The 25027-nt window shown below is 40.9% G+C and overlaps 1 pseudogene; it reads right to left on the bottom strand.

Moving 5' to 3' along the window:
- Positions 1 to 13001: 13001 nt before the first annotated feature.
- LOC124868974 lies at positions 13002 to 15130 on the bottom strand (annotated as a pseudogene).
- Positions 15131 to 25027: the final 9897 nt, after the last annotated feature.

The raw sequence follows: 25027 nt of genomic DNA, 5'->3' as shown, positions 1-25027 counted from the left end.
GGGCTTTCACTTTGTCCAGGACTTTCAGTTTCAATTTTTTTTAACCAGCCCTTGTTGGACTCTGATACACTGTACGATTTATTGTGGATCCTTCTACATGCTTCACAGTTGGTATGAGGTTATCTTTCCCCAGGTGTGAGAGGACAACGTGTCCTCTCCTCTGATGTCCAGATAATTACATTTCAGTCTGACCTTTATGTCATGTCCTAGAGACCAAAGGTTACCTCTGTGCAGCAACCCAACCCCACGAAAGTTAAACTTGTGCGGCCTCTGTATGCCTGTATGTCTTTTAGCAAGACCCTGCTGTAGGTCTCATGATAAAAGTTTAGGGATTTTGCTTTTAGGGTGAACTTGCTTGAACAGCCAGACCTGATCATATTAATCATATTGTTTTGAATCTCTTCTACTACTGTACAAGGTTGATTTTACATTCTTTGGGGATCTTTTTAGATCCCTTACCAGACTCATAGGCTGCCACAATCTTCTTTCTGAAGCCTGTAGCTTGTAGATACTACTTGTAGAGCTACTGCCATTTGCTGTAGTTCTTACTATGGTGAGATCTTTGGATCAAGCACCAAACTAATTATGATTAAAACAAGGCAAATCTCAACAGAAATGCTAAGTCATTATATTTTTAATCATGTGCTCCTGATGTGGTTTGCCTGTTTAATTTTAGCTGTTTTAATTGGGAAAAATGTGGGGATGTCCTATTTTATTCCTAACCAGAAATAGTTTTTTTTTTTAGATACAATTTTTCAAACAATTTAAAAAGGTATTTTCTTCCGTTATAAATGCTTGCTCATATCACTTGATTTTTTCTGTTAGGGCAGCATTTGTTTTTACAGGACACTCTCTTTTAGGTGTTTGGCAGATAAAATGGAGATCTGAAATTAAATTCCCAATAGTTTCATGCTTGTTGTTTTGACGTTTACTATTACTGAGTTAAAAAGTCAACACAATAAAAACTGCTGTTTAAATTCTGACTGTGCAAATCAGAATGGCACCACTACTTTTTCAAGCAGTCCATTAATATTTGATTTCATTCAACAGACCCAGATATCTTATCATTTGAAGTATGAGTTTTGCTGCATGCAGAAATCCGTATTTTCATTGAATTGGAGGCGTGATGATTTGTTCTTGTTTCACAGTCAAATGTGAGGCTGTCTGCCCAACAGCTGAAGCTAATGCCAAGCACCATGAGATCATGATCTCAAACTCAGCAACAATTTTACAAATAAAGGGATGAAAAAGAAAAGTGTCAAGGTGTCAGCCTGATTAAAATGCTGTGGCAACAATGACTGATGACCCCATACAGAAAACGGCGACAGAGTCAATACTGCTAACAGTGATTTTACAAGCAGTTGAATAACTGATTCTGTTTTTGTAATGACTTTACTGATGCGGTACTGAGACAAACATGACAGGGATAGTCATGGCACCATGGAGACGTAGGTTGTGATGCACTCTGTGATGTTGCTCTATAAAAAACATCCACATTTTAAAATGCTAGTTGTTTTTATCCCATTGTCTAATTTTAGATTTGTTTTTGGTTCACTAATAGATTTAGCTCAAAACCGGATCGATACATAAGTAATACAAATGAAAGAGAGATAATTGGCTCTTGAGAGAATATGTGGAAATCATTCACCTTGGAAACTAAAACTGCGGAGCAGGCAGCTCTTCTTCCCATGAGCAGGATGGATACCCAGCTGAAGGTCTGTCATATTGTATCGTTTCCTGTGACGACAATATGACTCAATTCACTTTTCACTCTGTGTGCAGGTCAGGAAGAGAAAAACAGATCAAAATTCTCAAATAGTAAATTCAGTCTGTCATGCTTTTGTAAAGTATAAAATAAAACTGAACGAGTCTGAAAACAGCTTGGAAAAAACAGACATGGCAGAAGTCATAGAAAAATAATTTAGGACTTACTTTTGTCATGATCCTTGGGTGTTGGTTTTCATTTGTGTTTGTGTTTTGATCACTTCCTTGTTTATTATGTCCTCTAGGTGTCACCTTGCTTGCTCCTTCCTCTGTGTTTAGTTTCTTAGTTGATTCTTGTGTTCTGTTCTTCGTACATTTGGATTTATCTCTGTTAGTTCTCTGTTAGACTTTTTTTCCGCTTCCCTGCCTTCTTTCTTCCTCAGCTGCTCCACATCATCCTCTGATTATTCACTGGCTTCCCATGTTATTCTCCACTTGTCCCTCTGTATATTGGCTCCTTGGGTCACATTGTGCTCTGCTGGATCCTTATGTTAATCCCTGTTACAATGCCTGTCAACCTCACCATTTACTGCCTGTGACTCTACCCATGTTGTATGTCCTGTTCTCCTTATGTTCCATGCCCTGTAAGTTTTCTATTTATCATCAAATCTTCGCAATGTTCATCAGTCGTTCCTGTCTGCACTTGCGTCCAACTCCAAAACAACATAACATGACAACTTTGGCACAATAATTGGGTGATTTCAGGTTCTTCATGGTTAAAAACAGTACTTAAGAAAAACTAAACTTATACAGAACTGATTAGCAAAAATATAAAAGACTAAAATTGTACACTCACCGGATCCAAAGATTTCCACAGTAATATAACCAAGAGTTAAAGTAAAACAGCTTCGTCATCAAATGGCAAAAGAGTAGAAGGGTAGAAGTCACCCTATGTGTGATTTTAAGACATCTGTTATCTGCAGTCCTTGGACTTTAAAATGCAGCAACAGTAAATGACAAGAAACAATCCCATGCCTTGATAGGTAGAAATTAAAGCTCTGAAACTGACTACAGACATTTTTAAACTGATATATTTCTCCATTAACACAATCAGCAGGCTGCCCACTAAAACACTCAAATATCTATGCCAGGCCTGTTGGAGGTGAATACCATTGACACTGACATCAGCGTCCCTGAGCGTTGCTAAACATTTGAGAAAGATGGATTATTCTCCTTAAACAATTGTGGCTTCTTTTCTAAAGTCAGCTTACATTTCTTCAAATCTGATCTTCTCAGCACATGTCTGAAGGTTACTGGCAACTGATTAAGATCAGAGTTCATCTGACTTGGACTAAACCTAGACTTTCCACCACAACACATTCTTCAGCCTCTTCTTTGTCTTCTGCCTGGCCCCACTCCTCTTCGCACTCGGCCTGCTGCTCTCTTCAGGTCTACACCTTTCCTCGGGCCCCTTACTCTGCTTCTAACAACTGTTTCTCTTCCATCTGTTGAAATTACACTATTGTCTTCTAGCAGGATCTATTTCTACAACAGTCATAAAGGATCTTTCCTGGCTATCTAACTGAATAAGATCAACACCAGCATTTGTGTGGAGTTCAAACTGGAACCAGCTGCGGTTTGCCCAGTTTACCCAACATAAATCAGCTATATTCAGTCATTAAGTAATCAGTTTATTGTAAGCTAACAAAATACAGTTAATAAGTGATTCACTTCTTCTGGTTCTGGTGACATTAGTATATTTTGCATTGCTTGCAATGTTTTGTCAAAATGGTGTAGTTTGTAATCCTTCCCTTTATATATTCTTAGAGTTAAAATAATATCCCCATATCATGGGCATATATTTGGACATCAAAGTCACCTCCTGAATATATTTCAGATGCTGAGTGAAATAAGATGAAAGGTCTCTGCCAGCATTAGGAAGAAGTCCATTTTGTTTAATCAAAAATAATGTTTAATCATTAACGACAACATATTTATTTTACCTGTCCAATGACCAGCTGGAGATAACCACTGACCCCCTCCCCCCACAGCCCTGCAGCAATTGAAAATGGCTAGATGAATATGTATCAATACACCATTAATGTTGTATTCATAAATATTATATTTATTATTACACCATTAATGGTGTCTTCACTTTAAGCGCTAACGTTATCCAACATTATGGCTTATTTGTTTGAGTATCTAGGTCGTATGTTAAGCACTAAGGACAAAGATCAGATTGTTTGAAATCTGATTGAAATGTGTTATTTTTCTAATTAAATATCTTCTGTTTAAAAAAATAACACTGTTACTATACCTTGTAATGGGCATACGGTCATATTCAATTAATCAGAATAGTATTGGACAGTTCATTTATGTCAATAACTTAATTCACAAAGTGAAACACATTTTATAGGTTACTTACAAACAGATATTTCTGCTAATTATGGTGATTTTCCACTTGCAGCTAATGAAACATTTTAGATAAAAATATTACATCAGACTAACGAAAAAAACAGTTTAATGCAGAAATGTGGCCTTAATAAAAAATATGTTTAATACCTGCTTAAAGGTTGTTATTGTCAAAAGGTACTTTTAATCTGACAAACACGCCTTATCAGAACGATTATTCTAATTTATTCATTACGACTGCATTTGTAAGAAACTTTAAGGGGAATTTAAAAACCAAATCATTACTAAATAACCCCAAACGAAATACTGCTTATTAAAGTTTACTACAAGAATTGCGGTTCCAAGAGCCCCTCCATCACCAAAGAGACAAGTCCATCAAACGTACAGAAGAAGTAAGGTAGACCTAAAGGAAAAGGGGAGGACCAACCCAAGACCTGCAAGCAGTTCCTAATTAAGTGGCCAATGAGTGTAGATCGCAATGGCAACTAAGGAAAAACAACTTACTCATAGCTGTCTGTAACGGGAAACTTAAGAACTAAAATATTTAATTGTTGGCCTCACTGTTGAGAGATGGTTGCAATCGTTCAGAAACACTGCTTCACATGTGTTGCCACCACTGGTAAAGTCCAACCTTTATTTGAATATATTTATTCAGAGCGAGAAAAAAATACTTGTTTTAAACTAAATTTACCTGTGCCACGATAACTACAGAGAAATCATGTAAAATAAATTTATCTGAAACATTTTTAAATGTTTTTTTCTTTTTGGTTGTTCAGTGTGTAGAAAGTTTTGATTACTAATCCATAACTTTTTGTTCCATTATCAAAGTTTCTCATTTCTATTAGTCACTCTTCAAAATGGGAAAGACAAGAGAACATGCCATTCAAGTAAGGCCGAAATACTGTGTGTTGATCTCTAGGAAGGAAGCCAGTAAATCCCCACAAGAAAATAGTGACTCACCTAAACTTGAACATTTTTACAGCCAGAGCAACAATTAAAAAGGTAAATTAGCTGAAACTTGAGTTCATTTGCCCACCATGCACAATGAGCAGGATGGTGAGGGAGGAAAAACATAAAGCTTACTAGGGTATAAAAAAAAATCACTGTTTGGTGATTGGTGTTTGCCTCAGTAAAGAAAAATAAATAAAAAGTGGACATTATAGAAAGGATGGACGGTCAGACTGACGGGCCGACAAACAGATAGGTGCCCAACCCCGGAGACCTGTGCTGCATGTCTTCCCCATCTCTCCAACCCACATCCTGTCTGCCTACTTTCAAAAAATAATAAAAAGAAAGGCCACTAGTGTCTCTAAAAAAGCTTTAACAAAATCACATTGGTGTTGTTTTGCTCTTTAGAGAATCCAGTTTGCGAGTTGCCCTTGAATGCTCCATAAAAAGGCAGTGTTGGGAAATCCCCTCTAGTCAGAAGGACTAACCACAGTGGTTGTGGGAACATGTCAAGAATGGGACAAATTGTCAATTATTTACATGTTATTTAATTAGCAAGTTTCTAAGTACAACTATTGCTGTATAGTCGAATTTCTGCAGTTGAATTTTTTCAGGCAAATTTCTGCAGTTGAAATTTTGCAGGAGAATTTCTGCATTTGAATTTTTTAAGGCCAATTCTTGCAGTTGAAATTTTTGCTGGCAAATTTTAAGCACAAAGAAAATCACATACCTAGTTGAACAGGATAAAAATTCAGCGTTATAAATTATAAATGTCTAAAAAATGTCTGATTCTAATGAGACTATCTTACTTCCATATAGCTGCATCACAACTCTTTCAGTGATAAATAAAAGATGCGAAGTTTAATCAGCTGTGTAGGGAAGTCTTGCTCAGGAACTGGAGGGATCTTATCATCTGCGGCTTCCTGACTGCTGCTGCTTGGATGGCAGCATTTATGGCAGCGCACGCAGATAACAGCTGCCACAGATCATGCTGGCATTAAAACTGTTCTCAGCACTGACACGCGATGCCGGTCTGAACACATTACTGATGGCTTAAAGGAAAGCAGATGCATAGAAGTCAAGCACAGCGGTGTCTTTTGTATGAATGGTGCCCTGGGTGAGCTCTCAATCTAGGGTGGTGTAAAAAATAAAAAGTAAAAATGCTGTTTTTGTACTTTCACAAATAAAAGTTTCATACAAACTAAAGAAAAAATGTTCTATGTTTATTATTCAAGTTCAGCTTTGATTAGTTTAACAATTTTAAATTTTGACCTTGGGATGATCAATTATGGTCCAAAGTCCTAAAAACAGTAAGAAAGCCATTTTTGTGAAACCCCTCTCTGAAATGAAAGCTGATATAAACTTTAACGTCATAAATGTGTTTCACTGCCTAGATTGTGAGAAACAAGCCCAACTGAGTTAACATGAAAATAAAAAATAGAAAATGTATTTAAGGTGCAACCGACATAACTTTTATTTATCTCCCACCTCAAATGGTGGGAATGGTGCCCTGTCCGTTTTTAAGTAGAGGAAGGGGAAACACCATGGGGTAAAACCAGCTATGTGACGTTTCTCTTTAAATTCTTGCAAGAGCCTTCACATTTTTTATATTTATGGTAAAAAATTATATTGATAAAGATATTCTTGGTGTATGAAAACCATACAGCATTAAATGTTTGTCATGTTTGTTTTGAGAGGGACTTAGTGTCCTATGTTAGGATTATTAATCTGAGAATATTATTTAATATTTAATATTAATATTTTAATATTTTATCAAATAATATTTCAGTCCGTTAAGGATTGTCCTGTGAATACCAGCCCAGTAAGGCGATGGTATTAGGACAAAATGGAAAGGTGTGAGACGAGCTCTGACATTATTGAACAGCATAAACTCTGCACACACGGAATGAATTCACACAATTTCTTAAAATACAAGAATTTATTAACAAAAATAATTCAACTCAAAGTCAAACATATTTCAATCAACAAACTCTTTACTATGTTAAAACAATCCAACTAAACTACCAAGCAGAATTAAAGAATAACGAAGACTAATGGGCTATGTACAATATAAACAAGTTTAAAGATGATTGAAAATCATGACCAAAAGAGTGATGAAACATTACCATGCAATGTTTATGTTTGAGAACCAAGGATTATCTTGAAGAATCTGGAAATGAAGTTAAGTTAGTCTTGGAAATAACTTAGGTAATAATCAGCAACATTTAGACAACCATTCAAGATCAGGTAAAATATTATTTTAATAAAATAATATTTTAAATAATGATCTGCTGAATAAAACCAACCTTCTGGATGATTTATTCTCATTAGCTGCCTTTATTTATTAAAATAATATTTAAAGAAATATTATTAAGGGAGTATTTTGGAAAAGAGCCAAATCTTTCTGGAGAAATGGGGCTTAATGGTGTTTACTTAGTTATCAAATTTAGTAAAATGATGTTTAGGGACTATTATTCACTAGCTTGAAAACTAACAACCTTTCTGTTAAATACTCTTTAGTAACAAGGTCGTGTTCTTACCGGTTATTTCTTGAGCTAACAAAAGAAGGTGATAACTTAGCACCAGAATCAAAACACATACCTTTAAAATATCAGGGTTAATAAAAGGGTTAAAATGCATAAGCGCGGACGGCGCTTTATGATCAACCTTCTGTTTAAAATCACCCTTTAAATAAAGTTTGTCTTAACTTTAAAAACACACAAACAAAGAACACAACCTGAACATGTGTGCTGCAGATATTCTGCTAGCACCAAGATAGCTGAGTTCAACACAAACAAAACCAAACTTCATAAAATGAAAAACGTTTAGATCATTTCAATCTAAATCTTTTTATTATTATTCTGCCCAATCCTAACCTCTGACCATGCTGAGGAAAAGCTGTCCGGAGCGACGAAGTTTGAAGAAACGTCCACAGTCTTTAAACGGTTAGCTACAGCTAACCTCCTTAGCTGTGGGGAGTGGTGGCCGTCCTGTCGGTAGGACAAAACTGCACGTTGCCGTAACCACAGTGATGCGGCTCTTGTTGTCCTTCTCTCAGAACTTCTTCTCTCAGAGCTCCTACTGTAGGGAACTTCTCTGGGACAGTTTGCTTCTGCAGGTCTCAGAGAGAAAGTAAGCAATACTAACACCTTAATTTCCCCGTTCATGAATGAAAATACCGGATACACAGACAGTATTTAATTCGTACTTAACTTTGCATATGATCGATGATCGTATGCCATCCTTGGATCCAGTTGAAGAGTTTATGTCTTTTTGCCAGCAAAGAGACATTAGCGCGCTGTCTCCTCCTATCCCGATGATCACCGGCGTGGAAGAGATCGGACCATTGGAAAGGTGGGGGTTTATACGGGCCATGGCATCATGGGAAGTCCGCTGTTACCCCCAATTCCTAAGTTGTGCCGGAAGTAGGTTAAATCAATTTATTTTGAAAGTTCCAGGAAAGTCTGTACTGGCCTTTCACGTTGTAACCATGGCTGTGGGTCCCAACACCTACCAGGTGAAACTAACAAAGTTCTCTGGGAATGCAACTAGAATGTTTGCCTGCATCAAAAATAATCAGTATTGCAGTCAGGAACTGTGTTTATTTGCATTGATTCTGTCACGGTGTGTCTCTTGGTTCTGTATTTGTTTACATTTTAGTTAGGTGGTTGCTGTCCAGTATGATTAGTCTTTGAGTTCCCTTTCTGGTGTCTTATTTTCTAGGTTATGTTCGGTTTATTGTATGTGGTTTTGATTCTGTAATTAGTTACCTTTAGTCAGGTGTTTTTTTTGTTACTGTGTGGCTAGTCCTTAAGTCCTCGTTTCTGGGTTCTGTTTCCTAGGTTCTGTTCTGTTGACTGTGTTTGTATTATTATTATTACTAGATCTGTTCCCACGTGTTCTGGTCCCTGGGCGTGTTTACAGTTTGTTCTTCGTCTAGCTCCTCCATGTCCTCATTTGTCCCTATCTGGTTCATCTGCTCTCTCTGCTTCCCTGCCTCCTTGTCTCACCTGTTCCCTGTTCCTCTGATTACCTGCCCTATTGTTTCATGTCCACCTTTGTCTGTATTTAAGTTTGCCTTTGTCCTTTGTTCCACGCAGTGTCGTTATGTCTCTTCCATGTCCTCGTGATATGTCACTTTGATGTCTCCTTTGGGATTCTCGCCCAGTTTCGGATCCTGTTAGGTTTCAGTTTTGAGGTTGCCTTGTTCTCAGGATTATGCTGTACACCTGCATTTCGCCTGCACTGTAAGTGACTCTCTGAACCTTGGAAATTAAAGAAGGAGTTTGATCCCACTCTGCTCTCTCCGTGCTTGTCTGCCTCTGGTCCACCACACAAGAATCGCATTATGACAGATTCTGTAGTGATGAAATCAACCGACTTAGCCGCTGCTCTGTTGGTTTGACATTGACTGACATTCCTTTTTCCATCCTATTGGCATGCCGAATCTTCAGAAACGGCACTTAGCTGTGTCGTCACTTTATTGCTAACAAGCCCCTGCGGTGATTGACAGAGACGTCCAATTACATATGCAGCTGACTGACACCGGTGCATGTCAGAGAAATCTCATTTAAACCACAGCTGTCAAATAGTCCCATTGATACAAGAGCTGATCCACTAGCTTTGATTTGAAGTTGTTATTGTCCAGGTCAGGAACAATGGGTCCCGGTGGTGTCAATTAATCATGCAGCATGGGAGACTGACACGATTAGATGTGTTGTAGAGAAAGGCCCAGTGGTTTGGTGGTGCTGTGTTCACACATAAGGAACCTTACAAAAGCATTTAAACATCCATTCACATACATTCAGAAACATTTTTGATTGATCTGTGCTAAACCAACACAGAGTAGTGTATATTTTTTGAAGTAGAAGGGAAATGATGCATGGTTTTATTATTTTCCCCCCAAACATAGAACTGTGGCCAGGCCTTTGTATTTTGTCTCCCTGTGTCATTAGTATGGAGAACCACCTCATGCTACAACTGAAGCAGAAAGTTTTTGGGGAATATCTCTACCAGCTTTGAGCTTCTAGATAACTAAGTTTTTACCAATTTTTCCTCTGCAAAACAGATCAAGATCAGTCAGATTGGAGTGATAGCTTCTTCGGTCATCAATGTTGAAGTATTGCCACAGATTCTCAAATGGATTTTGGCCTGAATTTTCGCTACGCCATTTTAACACATTAAAAGTATTTGATGCAAACCAGGAGTGCCCAATTCCAGTCCTCAAGAGCTCCTATCCTGCAACTTTTGGACCCATCCCTTCTCCAACACACCTGTACCAAAATGTTGAATTCCCTCATTGGCAAGCCATTCAGCTCTGCAAAGGCCTGGCCCATTTGAATGGACTTGGACACCCCTGATGTAAACTATTCCATTGTAGCTCTGGCTGAATGTCATTGTGCAGCTGGAAGGTGAAATTCCACATGGTTTCTTCCAGGATTCCCCTTTATTTAGCTCCATCAATGTCAACTCGGACCAGCTTCCAAGTTCCTGCTCATCAAAAGTGTGAAACGTAAACCTCCGCCCCAGTCTCAGGTGTTTTGCAGTCTCTAACACGTTTTCTTACAGGATTTCTGACACACAGAGTTTTGCACGATGGCACAAAAGTTTGCTTTTTTTTCTTTCAACAATCTAGGCACTCTTCCATAGGAGACAATTTTGCATACTGCAAAGCTAGTTGTGTCAACACATTCTCCCACTTTACTTGTACATCTCTGCAGTTAATAGACATTTTGGCTGCTTGAACAATGCTCCCCGAGTTTTTCGAAGCTTGGGATATTGTTTCATAACCTAACCCTGCTTTAAACGTCTTCACAACGTTCACCGTGACATGTGTGTTGTGTTCCTTCTTCTTCCTGATGGTGTTTGTTCACTAATGTGCTCTAACAAACCTCTGAGGCCTTCACAGAACAATTGGATTTATACTGAGAATTAATTACACACAGGGTGACTCTATTTACTAATTAGCAGACTTTTGAAATCAGTTGGTTACACTGGATTTTATTTAGGGGACGAAATACACATGAACACCATTGTTTTCAGATTATTATTTGATATGTGGCCTAGAGGGTGTGGATGTTTTAGGAAAAAATTTGTTGAGGCAGACAAAACTGGCAACCAAGGGCGCCAAAACTTGGGTTTAAAATATTAAAAGGCTTGACAATAAAAAAGGTAACTAAAATTCAACTGAACCCCACAAATAAACAGTTGTTGAAAACTAAAAGGAAGCCAAAACCTAATACAAAATCTTTCTCCTTTTACAAAGAGCTGCTTCCTGATTGTTTTTTCAGTCTACTCAGGTGTATGTTGATTTTACAATGAGGGTGATGCAACTATTAAAACAGTAAAATCACAAAAAATAAGATAAAATAAAATAACAAATGATTGTTAATACTAAGATATGTTTGATGCAGGTGTCTTATTAAATTGCACGTTCACCAAGAAATCATCGCAGAGCGACAGCAATCAAAGGCTAAACTATTGTGTTTGGACTTTAGTATTGAGATTTTGAGTTAAAATTAAAAGTCTTTAAGAAAATTGGCCCAATAAAGACATTCTCCTCTGCAGTGGAGTCATCTGGTATGTGAAGCGGAATGAAAAACATTGACATTAATGTTACTCTTACAGTATTTTCACATCACGAACTTTACAGCAAATTGGTTTGGGGACACTGAGTCTTTTGTCTCATGTTAATGACTGATCAAATCACTTGAGCAAAATTATTTTTGCTAATCACATTCATTCCCCATTCGCTCCAGCCTTGTCTCACAAAACATTTGTGATGAGCTGTGAAATCACGGGTGCCATCTTGTCTCAGGGTAAATGTGAGTCTGGGAACGTCTTAATGTGTGCCGGCTCATGTACTTCTGAAAAAAAACTAGAATTATTTATAATGGTAGTATTTTTTGTTTTACTGTCTAGATCAGCAAACCCATTAAAACCACCTCAACTTGTAACCTCATTGAACTCAAAGAAGCAAATCAGTCCAACAGATTCAATGTAAGCCAAACATTGGAAGCTCATCAATCCTTTGAGACATAAATAAATCTGTAAAAGTGAGAAAACAGAAATGGGCAAGTTACCAACCTGGAGCCATTCTCAATATTTAACCCTAAAATCTGACTTTAATGTGAGTTTTATGCCAGAAACATCCAGAATCACCCATCAACAAGAGTATTGCTCCTCATTATAAAATATTAGCACCAAAATCTATTTTTTCATCAACTAAATTAAATAATCAAAACCTAACAAATTTAAGTCAACTCAGGAATGCCCTTTGCATCTGTAAAAAAAAAAAACATGGTACAAATGCAGTAAAACATTTATTTTTAGAGAAAACAATGTACGGAATTTCACTGCAGTCACGGGTTTGAGTCCAGGCCTGTTGACCTTTGCAGCATGTCTTCCCCCACTTTCCCTCCCCATTTCCTGTCAGCTCACTTTATACATAAAGGCCATTAGTGGGGCAAAAAAACTATTTAAAAAAAGTGTAAATATAAAAGTTCACCCTGGCTAAAAATATGGAACCTGGAAAAACCATAGAATGGATGGATGGATGGATGGATGGATGGATGGATGGATGGATGGATGGATGGATGGATGGATGGATGGATGGAGGGATGAATGGAATGCTGTTGGTAACAAAACCTGGAAGTATAAATATTTTTCCATACTCATCCACACTGAAAAAAACAAATAAAATTCCATAATATTCCAGACTTAGATATCAAACTGGCATTTTACCCTGAAATTGACTTAATTTAATTTGTTGAATTGTTTAGATAATCTAATTAATCAGAATAGCTAATTCATACTGAGTTAGTTATTCATGTAGTCACAGATACCTTCAGTATCAGCTCAAGCTCTCTGTTAGGAATACCAGGACATGAAAACAGGCCAAACACATAAAAATATGGAGTTTGTGACTCAAACAGTAACTTACTTTGATCCAGAACCTTCTGTCACCTCAATGAGCTTAAACAAATATTTGGTATTGCTTCAGTACCATGTGTTTCAGGGACCACGAAGAGAAAAAAGCTTAAACACAGCTCTTCAGTGCTGATGGATGACTGCAATAAATAAGCTCGTTTGAAATAATCACCTCACTCTCTGTTGTTGCCTAAAACACCTCATTGGACAGATAAATTGTTTCTTTGTTTGTGCTTTTCACTGCAGCTCCTTATTCTTTGTCGGTAACGTCAGCCTGAGGTTTAATTTCAGCTTCACCGTCTTCTGAAAGCAAACACAGTGTTCATTGACATGTTGCTATATATGTGACCAAAACATGTCTCAAATTATGGGACAAAAAAAAAATATGGGAAAAAGTAAGATTGCAGTGGTCCATACTAAAAAAAACTTTATTTTATCATAAGTATTTCAAAATTGTTGTTTAATCAGCCAAGCATTTGTTCTGATTACAGTTTTATTTTTAACTTTATGGTTCCCCCAATGAAACAAAGATTGGAAGGGAGATTATTATTTCAGGTAAATAAAACTCTCCTGAGCAGTGAATGTGGTCTGGACTCTGTGGAGGAGAGTCATGGTTCTAGAGATGCTGTAGAAAGCCAGAATACCTGCTCTGTGATCCAGATACACTCCTACTCTGGTGGAAACTGGACCTGACACTGAGGTTTCATCATCGTTGTGCCAAAATGTGTATCTGTCTGAGTTACAATATAATGACCAAGATTTGTCCTGGTTTCCAAAACCACTTTCATTTGAATATCCTGATCTGCTGATATTCTTGTATGAAACTGCTAGATCAACTTTATTCCATCTCCACTCCACCTCCCAGTAACAACATCCAACCAGACTCTCTCTACTCAGGACCTGATTATAATCAGTGAATCTGTCTGGATGATCAGAGTAAAACTGTTTTACTTTCATTAAAGTTGCTTTTCTGTTTCCCTCAGATAATAACAGAAATCTGTTTGCTGTGTTTGGATCCAGAGTGATTAGCTTTGAATATGTCAAGATGTCAGCTCTGGTCTTTGGTTCTGGTTCTGACAGCAACACATCCACCTCAGTGAGGGTCAGTGAGATGTTTGTCCATGTGTCTCTCAGGATGTCCTGTAGTTTATCTCTGAGCTCTGACACAGCTGCTGTCACATCCTCAAAGTATCTCAGAGGACAAACATTGATGCTGGATGAGTGTGGAGACTCACTGAGTGCTGACAGTGAGGGGAAGTTCAGCAGAAACTGGTTCTGATCCTCTGTGTTTGAGAGCTGCTTCAGCTCAGCGTCCTTCTTCTTCAGCTCAGTGATCTCCTTCATCTTCTCAAGAAGCTCGACTCACTTCAGTTTCCTGCTGAGATCTGATCTGTTCCTTCACATCAGAGCTTTTTTTACGGATGAGAAGGATCAGCTTAGTGAAGATCTTCGCACCGTCCTTCACTGATTTATCAGCAGATACATTGATGGCTTCCACCTCCTGTTGAAGCAGCTTCACATCTTTCTCTCTGTCCTGGATTCTCTTCTGGATTTGTTGTCGACTCACCTGGAGCTCCTTCTGCTTCTCAGTCCTTTCTGCTGCAGCTGGGACTGTTTCATGACCTTTATGTTCATCCATAGAGCAGAGATAACAGATACACTGCTGATCAGTACGACAGAAGATCTTCATCACCTCATCATGACGAGAGCAGATGTGCTGCTGAAGTTTAGCAGAAACTTCAACAAGTTTATGGTTTTTAAAAGCAGGCGATTCATAGTGAGGTTGGAGGTGATTCTTACAGTAAGAGACCAAACAAACCAGACAGGATTTAACAGCTTTCATCTTCCTCCCAGTGCAGACATCACAGGCAACATCTTCAGGTCCATCAAAGCAGTGATCAGCTGGAGCAGCTTGGAGTCCCATCTTCTTCAGGTCCTCCAGAGACCTCTGCCGAAAGGTCTCTCTACATTGAGGGCAGCTGTGGGTTCCCGTCTGATCCTCACCATCCCAGAACTCTTTAATACAGTTCATGCAGTAGTTGTGTCCACAGGGAGTCGTCACCAGATCCTTCAGTAGATCCAAACAGATTGAACAACAGAATTTGTTGTCATTTAGCTGAACTCCTGCCTGCTCCATTTCTCCTTTCAGTGAGACAACTCTGAGTTTCACTTCACAAATAAAACTGAACCCTGCTCTAAATATAACGTGTTGCTGTAGTGAAGACGGCGTGTGAGCTGTTAGACCCGCCTATAAACTCTTAGATCTGAAGGGGAGGGAACAAAGAAATGTGTTGACCAGGTGGTGCAGCAGTAGGAGGAGTTATCAGACTGTTGGTTTCAGGAAGAGCTTTGAGGTGTGTGTATTTAAAGGGACATTTCAGGACTTGTGGAGTTTGACTTTCTGTACAGCTGCGTATAACCCAGGTTATACGCAGCTGATATCTTCTATTTATTCCTTATTGGTTCAGTGTTTTATCAGTGAAGGACAGGGGTGCTGTGTCCTTTGTATACAAAGCTGCTGTAAAATCACCGGGGTCAGGATCTTTGTTCAATCTGGGGAGATCAGGGGCTAAAAAAAGCCCCAAAAAATATGAACAATCATGATGAAATCCTGGCTTCTGAGTTCAGGTTTTTAGCCTCAGTTTGTTGTTTCTTGTTTTTTGTCCTCAGGTTGTTATTTCAGCACCGCTGTTTCTCCCCTCCTTGAACCGCCACCTTAACGTGGTGAAAGGGTTCGAGTGCCCAAATGATCTTAGAGGTTATGTTGTCTGGGGCTTAAATGCCCCTGGTAGGGTCTCCCATGGCAAACAGGCTCTAGGGTGATGGGTCAGACAAAAAGTGGTTCAAGACACCCTCATGAAGATCATACAAAGGAGGCACGTGACGTCCCCCGGTATGGCGGAGCCTGGGTCCCAGCCTGGAGCCAGGACTGGGGTCGGGACCGGTTGGCTGGGTTGCTCCTCCCGGGACCCGGCCGGGCCAAGCCCGAAGGAGACACGCGAGGTCATCCCCTAGTGGGCCCACCACCTGCAGGGGGAACTGTGAGGGACCGGTGCAAAGAGGATTGGGCTGCGGACAAAGGTGGAGACCTTGGCGGCCAGAGCCCCGGATGCTTAGGCTGACTCTAGGGATGTGGAATGTCACCTCACTGGGGGGGAAGGAACCTGAGCTTGTGTGGAAGGTCAAGAGATGTCGATTAGAAATAGTCGGGCTCACCTCCACGCACAGTGTGGGCTCTGGAACCCATCTCCTCAAGAGGGGCTGGACTCTCTTCTACTCTGGAGCGGCCCACGGGGAGAGGCGGCGGGCTGGGGTGGGTTTGCTTGTTGCCCCCCAGCTCAGCCATCTCGTGTTGGGGTTTACCCCAATGGATGAGAGGGTCGCATTCCTGCGCCTTCGGGTTGGGGACAGGTCTCTGACTGTCATTTGGCCTACAGGCTGGGCGGTAGTGCGGAGTATCCGGCCTTCTTGGCGTCCCTTTCGGGGGTGCTGGATGGTGCCTCCTTTTTCTTGCAATGTTTTTAAGATGATAGTAAGCTGATTTAGTAACAAATAACAAATTCAATTCAATTCAAAGATACTTTATTGATCCCTGAGGGGAAATTAGAATTCCAGTACAACCCATCCAAACAGACATCATGACACAAGACAAGGGGGGACGGGTCACCGAGGCTTTGCTGCCCACTCACAGGCGGTGCCCTTGCTAGATGAGAAAAGAGGCCACATTAGGTAAGTAGAGGGAAAAAAATCATATTTCACACTTTATCCTTAGCAGGATACAGTTTGAGATTGCAAAAAAAAAAAAACCTCAGCACAAAGAAACAACAAATTTACAAAACAACATCATGCCGGGAACGGTGAAGGTGGTGTGAGGGGTGCATATGTTTATCTTGAGCATGTGTGTGTGTGCAAGTGAGTCCATGAAGCACCGTCACAGAGGCCATTGTCCTTGATGGTTCATTGGAATGTTCATCAACCGGCCAAGTTCTGAGCAGGTCCACAGATGTCCTCAGGGAAGGGAGGGGGCAGAAGGAGCAGAGCGTCATGTTTACATAACTTCCAGGAGAGGTTGAAAATAGCCAGCCATCAAGGCCGTGCAGGGGAGCCAGATTCAGAAAAACAACAATTATTTGGGTTAGGCTGACTCTTAATTTTCCTCAGCCTCGAGAGTCTCGATGGTGCTTCTCAAAGGCGAATTCAAACAGCCAAATTCCTGGTCTTTCTGCCAGATCCGAGCGAACAACTTTCTCCAAGATTCATCCCATTTCACCCCTGAGTCCAGGAACCGCAACCTGCCTGCGATCCTGTGTAAGGATCACATCCAGTCTGCGATTCAGCTCACGTAACATCTCAGTCTAAATGTTGATCGCTGAGTGTTGATCGCTCTGAAGATCTCATCACACATGCCAGGCAGCCTCACAATTGCCAAAACAGCTGCTGACATTCTCCGAATTTCTCAATATGCCAGGTAACCGCTGACTCCAAAAAGCAGAAATCCTGATATCAAACATCCAATTATATACACATCTTCCACATCCTCGACTGACATTATCGACAAACACAATCCTCCACTTCTGCCAGGAGTCCATCGTGTATCCGGAGAAAAATGTCCCGTCCGGGCAAGTGGGCTCTCCCGACCCCTGTCTTCTCGTCAAGAAAATTTGATCAATTGCATTGAGAGACCAGCTGACCAAATCCATATTTTGGAAGAATTTGGAAGACGTGCAAACAGAGGCTCCAAAAAAGACAAGACACAGAGCTGAAGCAGGGCAGATATGGGAGGGGTGCGGGAGACAGAGAAAAAGCGTCCACCTCCACCGAGAGCAGTTTCTCCCGTGTTCTGTGGACTTTGGCCCCATTCAGTTGAGCTGAGCATTAATCTCAATCCTTGCATTTTTCAATTTCAATTCAATTCAGTTTATTTATATAGTGCCAATTCACAACACATGTTGTCTGAAGGCACTTCACAAAAGTCAGGTACATACATTCCAATTAATCGTAACCAATGAACAGTGCAGTCAGATTCAGTTATTCGGTTATTTTTGGAACCAAAAACAATAGATTCTGTCTTAAATGCATTAAGCTGGAGAACATTCTGACCCGAAATCTTCATTATATTATGGACACACTGACTCAGTGAGCTTAATAGGCTAGATAGAGATATAAAGTTCGCTGTTACGTTAAGCACTTAAGCAGTTATTTAAGCTTAAAAATCATATGATTAAAATTAAAACTTTAAAATTTTAAAAGGTAGTGCAATTTATTCCAAATTGTAAAATGATACAGTCAAATTCAGTCAGCAATTGGTAAAGAGTTACTTACCTAAGGCCAGCCAGGTTCATCAGGTCATTGACTTTATAGCCATCTCTCCTCCTGAGCATGCATGTAGCAACAGTGGAAAGGATCAATTTGCTTTTAACAGGAAGAACCCTCCAGCAGTGACAAGCTTTGGGTGAGCGGCCACAGAAAAACCCAGAAGCACTGGTGCAGGAGTACCTTCTACAGTAAAGGAAAATAAGGATTTCACAAAATTAATGGCTGCAGTATTTCTATCAGTGGCTACAACAGATATACATGGTTACTATATGTATATATATATGTATACATGTACAGTCATTTAGGGTGTATTCACGCCTGCCACTTTTGGTCCACTTTAAACGGACTAGAGTTGGTGTGAATACACTCAAGCGAACCCTGGTCCGGACCAAACAAATGGACCCACTTTTTGAGGTGGTCTTGGTCCGCTTCCAAACGGACTCTGGTGTGGTTCGCTCATGGTCTGAATACAAACCGGCCCCGATCAGAACCAACTACATAAAATGTACGTCTCTTTGTACTTCACAAGCCACCGTAGCTGGTAGAAAAGGTGTATGTCGTACTGAAATTGTGCCTGAGAAGCTGTATGTTGCTTAGCAACGCTACTGACGTGTTGTGGGACGGGGCACATGCATTCTCCGCCACCTTTCCAAAATTATGAATAGAAGTGCGCAAAATCTTTGTTGAATAAGCTGCTCTTGACTCCCACAATAATATTGCAGCTGTAATAACAGCACAAATATGCAGAATAGAGTTGCTGCACGCAACACGTCTACAGTTGATTTCCTAAATTTTCGGGTCTGTGCCCTGTCCCGCACAATCATTGCTCTCATTTCTGTCCAATGGGAGAAATGATCATCATCTGCCTGGCTTTGTTTACAAGTAATAGTTCACTTGCAAAAATGTGAAAAGCAGCCACACCAAACAAAAAATAAAGTCCGCTATTGGTCTGGACCAAACAAGCTAAAGGACTTTCGTGGTGTGAATACACCCTTAGAGTATAAACGTCTAGACGCTTCTGCTGGAAGGGATCAGATACGTTTTTTGACCAGAACTTGAGCTGAAAGTCCATCTGAGGTGTGGCTCTCACTCATAATGCTGTCCATACACTTGGGCAATACAACAAAGCAAGGGTTTGCACAGTTGCAAGACAGCACAGTAGTCCAGCTTGTAATTTTCAGGTACTCTAAATTGTCCTATGGTATGAGTGTGTAGGCATGACTATGTTTCATGTGTGGCATGTAGATGAGTTAGAGCAAACCTAACCCACCTTTTGCCCATAGATCATCACAGATAGGCCCCAGTCTCCTGCTATCCTAAACAAGATCATACTGCTATACAAAATGGATGGATTGACGTTTTGTTACTTTCTTCACTGATTAGTAAACAAAATTTTAAAAAGTATTACAAGTAGGTAAAGGCAAAATAGATAAATATTATGTTCTACATCCCGAGATCCAGGTAACACATGAATAATTATTGTTCTGCAGTGTGGTGACAATTGTTCAATTTATTGCTTTCTTGATCCGGAACCATCACTGCACTCCAGTATTTGACTGTATACAGCTGCTATCTGTTGTGTTCTTACATCGTGGTTTACATGTTCAGCTGCTTTAAAACGTACCGAAGTACAAGTGTTATGGAGTCAGCATAGATCTTTAACTCCTTAAATGTAGAGACAACCACATACAATCATTGTGTTTACCTACTCAGTCATTCTGTTTGGTTAAAGTTTGCTTTGACTCCACATCTCCATAGAGAAGGGAAAGAAAACTGAAATTGGGAGCAGTAGCTCAGCACTTACACTCTAATCCAAACATTACACCTCTACGCAAACATAACTCATTTGATTCCCTCCAAATGTCTTGTATCAATGTTTTATATCGATTTCATTTCAGTATGAAAACCAAATGGGTCTTTAGTGTTTGTGCTTGAAGCGTATAAAATCCTTTCTCTAAAGCTCTACTTTCTATTGAAACAGATTCACTCTAATTGAATTTACAAGAAATACGTTCTGTGTCTTAAGAGAGTTTTAGAGGTAGTGTTAAATGATGTACATTTACAGTGCTTTGCAAAAGAAGTCTACATTTCTTTCCAAATTTTATCATGTTACAACAAACATCAATTCATTTAGATAAAATTTTATTTGATAGATCAACGCATGGTGACAGATGTGGAAGAAAATGCTAATCAGATCTAATAATTGCATTTGTATTAAGCTCCCTTCAATCTAATATCCAGTGAAACCAAATCACTTCAGAAGTCACCTAACTAGTAAATAAAGTCCATCTGCGCAAAGGCCTCAGAGATTTGTGAGATAACTTTGATATAAAAACAGCATCATGAAGACCAAGGAACACAGCAGACATGTCAAATAGAAATTTGTGGAAGGTTTAAAGCATAATTAGATTATAAAACAATATCCAAAGCTTTAAAAATCCTTCAGCGCACTGGTCAATCTATCTGAATATGGAAACCAAGACATGGCCGTGCACCTAAATTGACAAGAAAAGCAATAATCAGAGAAGCACCTATGGTACCTATGGTACATTGGCTGCCAATCTCTGCAACACTGGAGGAGTTGCAGACATTGTGTCATAGTGTTCTTTATAGATTTGACCCACATGCAGAAGGACACTCAGGAGGCAGGAGAAAAGTTTAACAAGTTTAGACAGGATATGTGAATTGAACTGGAAGCGGAACTGGAGGCACAGCACTGCATGGGAAAGGAGGACAGGTACGTTCTCTGAAGATAAACGGAGTACTGGGAATTAAATGAGACTTGAGTTTACTGTCTTTGATGAGAGGGGGGTGGAGTGGAGAAATGATACGAAGCCTGGGAGGACTGAACAGACGCTGCTGCGGCACTGGTGAATAGTTCAGGATGACGGTGAGTACTTTTTGCGGAGGCTTTGGTGAGTATTGACAATGGATATCCGTATAAATAATTTGGAGATGAATTTACCTGGTGAGTCTTTGGTTATTAGTTGGTGGAGGTGAGCACGGTTCGCTTGTCTGGAGGAATTGTTACTGAGCTGTCAGCTGGAGATTGAACCAAACTTGGATTCTTCTGAAGTTTGAATGCTTAGGCTGAAGCTGGATCCAACAATGAGGACTTTGAGCCAGAGCTGAAGGTTGCAAGAGCATGAAACCAGGACTTGAGGATTCCACAGAGGTTAACACCCAGGCACTGGAGTGCTGACAGCTCCACCTTCTTATACTCCAGTAGGTGATGGAAATGTGGCACACCTGTTTCCCTCCACACCATTGGATCTTAGCAGCATCTAGTGGTGAGTAAGTGTTAGCAGCAGGTAAAAACAATACATGAAACTCCCCGGCTCCGACATCTTGACAACTCAGGTGGGAGAATGTGACAGTGTGGGTGGTATTAGCTCTCTGCTTCACTTAGTGTGTTGCATTTTGGCCAAAAAGTTAAATTTTGGTCTCGTCTGACCAAAGTATCTTCTTCCACATGTTTGCTGTGTCCCCAACATGGCTTCTGGAAAACTGCAAACAGGACTTCTTATGATTTTCCTTTAACAATGGCCTTCTTCTTGCCACTCTTCCACAAAGATCACATTTGTGCAGTGCACAACTAATAGTTGTCTTGCCTCTCCACAACTTCATCCTGACCTGTCGTGTGTGTTACTTGGTCTTCCTGATGCTGTTTTCTCCCCAATATTCTCTTAACCAACCTCTGAAGCCGTCACAAAGCAGTTGTATTTGAACTGACCGGTAAATCAAGAGCTTTGCTTTTAGGCTCTGCTCTTTCTTCACCACATGAGACCGGAGCAGTGTATCAGTCGGAGCCTCAAACACCCCAGGCTGAACTTTCTCAGGGATACTGAGAAGTTTGAAACCTTCGTAATTGGAGCACACTCTCCAGTCTCCTTTCTTAAAAATTGGGACCACCACGCCAGTCTGCCACTTCAAAGGTGTTGTCCCAGTCCTCCATGCGACATTTAGGAGGCATGTCAACCATGTGAGCAGCCTTCAGAATCTTAGGCCTTATGCCTGGCGCTCTGCCACTAGGGAGCTTTTTAACTACTTCAGCAACCTCTGCCACAGTGGTGGAATGGCATTCCATCGATATACACTGCTCAAATAAAAATAAAAGGGAACACTTAAACAACACAATGTAACTCCAAGTAAATCAAACTTCTGTGAAATCAAACTGTCCACTTGGGAAGCAACACTGATTGACAATCAATTTCACATGTTGTTGTACAAATGGAATAGACAACAGGGGGACATCTTTGGCGATTAGCAAGACACACTCAATAAAGAAGTGGTTCTGCAGGTGGGGACCACAAACCACTTCTCAGAACTATGCTTTCTGGCTGATGTTTTGGTCACTTTTGAATGTTGGTGGTGCTTTCACACTCGTGGTAGAATGAGACAGACTCTACAACCCACACAAGTGGCTCAGGTAGTGCAGCTCATCCAGGATGGCACATCAATGCGAGCTATGGCAAGAAGGTTTGCTGTGTCTGTCAGCGTAGTGTCCAGAGCATGGAGGCGCTACCAGTAGACAGACCAGTACACCAGGAGACGTGGAGGAGGCCATTGGAGGGCAACAACCCAGCAGCAGGACCGCTACCTCTGCCTTTGTGCAAGGAGAACAGGAAAAGCATTGCCAGAGCCCTGCAAAATGACCTCCAGCAGGCCACAAATGTGCATGTATCTGCACAAACGGTTAGAGACCGACTCCATGAGGATGGTATGAGGGCCCGACGTCCACAAATGGGGGTTGTGCTCACAGCCCAACACCGTGCAGGACGCTTGGCATTTGCCAGAGAACACCAGGATTGGCAAATTCGCCACTGGCGCCCTGTGCTCTTCACAGATGAAAGCAGGTTCACACTGAGCACATGTGATAGACGTGACAGAGTCTGGAGACACCGTGGAGAGAGATCTGCTGCCTGCAACATCCTTCAGCATGACCGGTTTGGCAGTGGGTCAGTAATGGTGTGGGGTGGCATTTCTTTGGAGGGCCGCACGGCCAGATGTTGCTTGAGGTACCGAGATGAGATCCTCAGACCCCTTGTGAGACCATATGCTGGTGCGGTTGGCCCTGGGTTCCTCCTAATGCAGGACAATGCTAGACCTCATGTGGCTGGAGTGTGTCAGCAGTTCCTGCAAGATGAAGACATTGAAGCTATGGACTGGCCCGCCCATTCCCCAGACCTGAATCTGATTGAGCACATCTGGGACATCATGTCTCGCTCCATCCACCAACGTCATGTTGGACCACAGACTGTCCAGGAGTTGGCGGATGCTTTAGTCCAGGTCTGGGAGGAGATCCCTCAGCAGATCATCCACCGTCTCATCAGGAGCATGCCCAGGCGTTGTAGGGAGGTCATACAGGCACATGGAGGCCACACACAATACTGAGCCTCATTTTGACTTGTTTTAAGGACATTACATCAAAGTTGGATCAGCCTGTAGTGTGTTTTTCCACTTTAATTTTGTGTGTGACTCCAAATCCAGGCCTCCATTGGTTAATAAATTTGATTTCCATTGATAATTTGTGTGATTTTGTTGTCAGCACATTCAACTTTGTACAGAACAAAGTATTTCAATGAGAATGTTTCATTCATTCAGATCTAGGATGTGTTATTTGAGTGTTCCCTTTATTTTTTTGAGCAGTGTACTCAGTTTGGGTTCGCAATTCCCCTTCCAAAGCATATACAGCTTGGGATGTTCCCTGTCTTCCCTTTCTGAGTTGCAAAATGGTTTTTCAGAACTTCCTTGACCACAGAAGCCGCAGTTCCTAAGGACAACCAAGCCCTAAAGGCCTCCTTCTACAGCCTGTCGGCCTCCATCATCACTGGTGAATACCAGCAGATCCTCTGGTTGCCATCGTGACAGCCACTGATAACCCTCAAGTCATAGCACTTGGAAGCCACATTCGAAATGGAGGTCCTGAACATTGTCCATTTAGATTCCATGTCCCCAACCTCCCTTGGGACATGAGAGAAATTCTCCTGGAGGTGTGAATTGAAGATCACTCAGACATGTTCCTCCTGTAGATGATTAACACATTTATATTTGACCTTTGGCCCAAGGTAGCCTTATATCAAGTACATCAATGAAACACCTTTTGCTTAAACATGGTGTGTGTTATGGACATTGCACAAAAGTCCAATAACAAAATACAGTTCGGGTTCAGGTCGGGGAGATTATTCTTCCTGGTTACACCGCTCCGGGTAATGCAACTGTTGACCACACAGGCAGTGAAGTCCCCCAAGTACCATGAATCCCAAAATAGCACCCTTTCTAGGGCACCATCCAGACACTCCAAGAAGGCCAGGTAATTTGAACCACTTTACGGTGCAAAAGCACAGACAACAGTCCAAACCTTTACTCTTGAAAGCTGAAATCACAAAGCATGTACCCCCTCCCTCACCAGAGAAAATTCCACACAACAATCCTGGGTCCTTATGTACCCATAAGGTGATATGCCATGTCCCTAAAACCAGGAATTAGCATGTCAAATCTCCCACCCTCGCTTGCCACCCAACTTGCATGGCACCTGATCCTGACCTTCCTCTCTGCAAGTGGTGGGCCCACATAGAGGGTGATTCCTGCAGCTTATTCAGGCTGAGCCAAGCCAAGCCCCAGGAGCAAAGCTTGACCAGGTGATGACCAGGCAGGCCAACACATCCCACCCCACCCCTCAATGGCACAGAGTACATAGACCATAATCTTATTAAAA

The sequence above is a fragment of the Girardinichthys multiradiatus genome, chromosome 5 (assembly GCF_021462225.1).
Source record: "Girardinichthys multiradiatus isolate DD_20200921_A chromosome 5, DD_fGirMul_XY1, whole genome shotgun sequence".
Taxonomy (NCBI): Eukaryota; Metazoa; Chordata; class Actinopteri; order Cyprinodontiformes; family Goodeidae; genus Girardinichthys; species Girardinichthys multiradiatus.
This window is presented reverse-complemented; position numbering and strand designations above follow the sequence as displayed.